A 4,247-nucleotide genomic window follows, 5' to 3' on the forward strand; every position below is an offset into this window, starting at 1 on the left:
GACGGAGTTTCACCATGTTGGCCAGGCTGCTCTTCAACTCCTGACCTCAGGTGATCTGCCTGCCTCAGCCTCCCAAAGTGCTGGGATTACAGGTGTGAGCCACTGTGCCTGACCTATTCTTTAAATCTGTCTTCTGCAAAGATCAAGACATTTCAAACTTAACTGAGAACAATATCTTTGTTTCCTGACTCTACTTCCCCTTGGGAACTGGAGACCTACCTCTAGCTGGCCAAATTTGGGATGCAGCACTAGGGGAAGGGAGGGTGTGCAAGGGTCCACAGGATAAAAGGAGACTATGCTTTTTAAGAATCTGTTAATATTTCACCCTTCTTATACATACTGCTTTGATTGTCTATCTGTCAGATGAGTTAGTTGCACAGACAAGAACTGCGATTGAAAACACTCTTAAGAACATGATTGAAAACTGAAAATTGGTGTGGGAGGGGGGTGAGGGATGAGAAATTACTTAATGGGTACAATTTACACCATTCAGGTGATGGCTGCACTAAAAACCAAGACTTCACTACGACACAATACATCCATGTAAAAAAGCTGCACTTATACGCTCTAAATCTATCATTTAAAAAGGGAAGCAGCTTCTCATCATGGCGGACCCTAGAGATAAGGTGCTTCAGGACTACCGCAAGAAGCTGCTTGAGCACAAGGAGATCGACGGCTGTCTTAATGAGTTAAGGGAACAATTAAAAGAACTTACCAAGCAGTTTGAAAAGTCTTAAAATGATCTGAAGGCCCTACAAAGTGTTGGGCAGATTGTGGGTGAAGTGCTTAAACAGTTAACTGAAGAAAAATTCATTGTTAAAGCCACAAATGGACCAAGATATGTTGTGGGTTGTCGTTAACAGCTTGACAAAAGTAAGCTGAAGCCAGGAACAGGAGTTGCTGTGGATATGACTACACTAACTATCATGAGATATTTGCCAAGAGAGGTGGATCCACTGGTTTATAACATGTCTCATGAGGACCCTGGGAATGTTTCTTATTCTGAGATTGGAGGGCTATCAGAACAGATCTGGGAATTAAGAGAGGTAATAGAATTACCTCTTACAAACCCAGAGTTATTTCAGCGGGTAGGAATAATGCCTCCAAAAGGCTGTTTGCTACAAGGACCACCAGGTATGGGAAAAGCACTCTTGGCACGAGCCGTGGCTAGCCAGCTGGACTACAATTTCTTCAAGGCTGTGTCTAGTTCTATTGTAGACAAGTACATTGGTGAAAGTGCTTGTGGTTGATCAGAGAAATGTTTAATTATGCCAAGGACCGTCAACTATGCATCATTTTTAGGATGAAATAGATGTTATTGGTGGTTGTCTGTTTTCTGAGGGTACTTCAACTGACAGAGAGATTCAGAGTACTTTAACGGAGTTACTGAATCAAATGGGTGGATCTGATACTCTGCATAGAGTTAAAATGGTCCTGCAAACAGACCAGATACACTGGATCCTGCTTTGCTGCATCCAGGATGATTAGATAGAAAAATACATACTGATTTGCCATATGAACAAGCAAGATTAGACCTACTGAAAATCCATGCAGGTTCCATTACAAAGCATGGTGAAATAGATTATGAAGCAATTGTGAAGCTTTCAGATGGCTTTAATGGAGTAGACCTGAGAAATGTTTGTACTGAAGCAGGTATGTTCGCAATTCGTGCTGATCATGATTTTGTAGTACAGGAAGACTTCATGAAAGCAGTCAGAAAAGTGGCTGATTCTAACAAGCTAGAGTCTAAATTGGACTACAAACCTGTGTAATTTACTGTAAGATTTTTGATAGCTGCATGACAGATGTTGGCTTAACATAAAAATAAAGTTAAAGAAAATAATGTATGTATTGGCAATGATGTCATTAAAAGTATATGAATAAAAATATGTATGAGTAACATCATAAAAATTAGTACTTCAACTTTTAAGATTGATACAGAAGAAATGTGTATGTTTGTTAATGTTGCATTTATTGCAGCAAGTTACAAAGGAAGAGTGTGTTGAAGATTTTCGTATTTGCTGTGTGAGCATTTTGTAAAACACTGAAAGTGGTTTGAGATAGTGGTATAAGAAAGCATTTCTTATGACTTATTTTGTATCATTTGTTTCCTCATCTACAAAGTTGAATAAAATCTGTTTGAGTCAGTTCTCCAAAAAAAAAACAACAAACAAACAAAGGAAGCATGCTTACATTTGCCTTTTAGCTCCATAGGTAAAGCCATATAATACGAACTGTTGGAGAAAGAAACATTTTCTAATAACATGTTCTCAAGATTTGCTTACAAAGATGTTTCTCTGTCAAACACATTCGTTCTTGAAAGAAAACAGCTTATGACGCATCTTAAAGAAACCATGCTTACATTTGCCTTTTATTGCTGGATATCTCATCTTGTACCAATAGGTACCAATGAAGAAATAAACATGCTCTAATACAAGGTTGTCCAACCCACAGCTGGCACATGTGGCCCAGGACAGCTTTAAATGCGACCCAACGCAAATTCGTAAATTTTCTTAAAACATTATGAGATTTTTTGTGCGATTTTTTTTTTCTTTTTTAGCTCATCAGCTATTATCAGTGTTCGTGTATTTTGTGTGTGGCCCAAGGCGATTCTTTTTCTTCCAATGCAGCCCTGGGAAGCCAAAAGATTGGACACTCATACAACATATTCTCAAGGTTTGCTTACAAAAATGTTGCTCCGTTAGACACTCCCATACACTGAAATAAAACAGCTTATGACGCATTTTTTAAAAAATGAAAAATTGAAAAATTAGGCCCATACTTGAGATACATCATGAGTTAAATAATCTTTGTTTTCTTTTTTTTTTTTTTTTTTTTGAGACAGAGTTTCTGTCTGTAACCCAGGGTGTACTGCAGTGACACTATCTGCACTCACTGCAACCTCCGCCTCCCAGGTTCAAGTGATTCTCATGCTTCAGCCTCCCAAGTAGCTGGGACTACGGATGCACACCATCACACCCGGCTAATTTTTTTTGTTGTTGTATATTTTGTAGAGACGGAGTTTTGTCATGTTGGCCAGGTTGGTCTCGAACTCCTGGCCTCAAGTGATCCACCCACCTTGACCTCCCAAAGTGCTGGGATTACAGGTGTGAGCCACTGCACCCTGCTGAGTTAAATAATCTCTCTTTGTGTGACTTAGGAAACTTAACACCAATTGCCACTGGGAAAAAAAAAAAGTGTTCCAAAGGCCAAACTGTATTTATATGCGTTGTGTAGATGATTCTGTTAATATACATATCCTGATATAAGTCTGATTTGTGAATTTATAAATGCATGTACTTATGACTTGCATATCTGCGGTATCAAGAGTTTTGGAACTTTGTTTCTATCCCTTGCTTATATTCCCAGGAATATATAATCCCTTTGCTTTCTAGTCAGTTAAGCAAATTTCCCTAACCTGAACTAATTCAACCTGATTTTCTCTTCTGGGAGCAACTGTCCTATCTTCCACAGATTTTTTTTCTTTTTTTTTTTTTTTAATAATAGAGACAAGGTCTCACTATGTTGCCCAGACCGGTCTTGAACTCCTGGGCTCAAGCGATCCTCTTGCTCTGGCCTCCCAAAGTGCTGGGATTATAGGCCTGAGCCACTGCACCTGGCCCAGATTTTTCAATGATAAGACAAAAGTCTCTTTTTTTATGTGTGCTTTTTCACAATGATCCTGTTCCACTTTGGAAGCAGTTCTCCAATATATACATCAGTATTTACGGTAGCTGCTGTCACACAACCCACCAAAACAGCTTTCTAAGAAACTACACTTCTTTGCTGGTTCCATCTATTTCCCCAAGTTCTAAATGGTAGGTTGTAGTGCTCCAAGATTCAGTCCTGTGATCTCCTTTTAATCTACTTCTCTATTTATCTAGATGATCTCATTTCACCCCAAGACTTGAAAAATCTCAAATGTATAACTCCAACCCTGACCTTTACCCTGAACACTTCATACTCATATCTAGCTGCCTATTTGATATCCCTACTTGGACATAATCTTAAACTCAAAATATATAAAATAGAACTCCTGATTCCCTACCCCCACATACAAACATACACACACACACACACATATACACAAAACATGTGCCTCCCACAGGATACCTCACCTGAATAAAAGGTAACTCTGTTCACCCAGTGTGTCCAATTTCTCAGGCTGAAAACCAGGAGTTATCATTGGCTTTTCTCTTTCTGTCTTAGCCAGTCTATATCCAGGATCCAACCACATTTTGCCCTTA

The 4,247-nt window shown here is 39.0% G+C and overlaps 1 pseudogene; it reads left to right on the forward strand.

Moving 5' to 3' along the window:
- Window positions 1-596: 596 nt before the first annotated feature.
- On the forward strand, window positions 597-1,837 carry LOC126930985 (26S proteasome regulatory subunit 10B-like; annotated as a pseudogene).
- Window positions 1,838-4,247: the final 2,410 nt, after the last annotated feature.

Source organism: Macaca thibetana, chromosome 11 (genome assembly GCF_024542745.1).
Source record: "Macaca thibetana thibetana isolate TM-01 chromosome 11, ASM2454274v1, whole genome shotgun sequence".
Classification (NCBI taxonomy): domain Eukaryota; kingdom Metazoa; phylum Chordata; class Mammalia; order Primates; family Cercopithecidae; genus Macaca; species Macaca thibetana.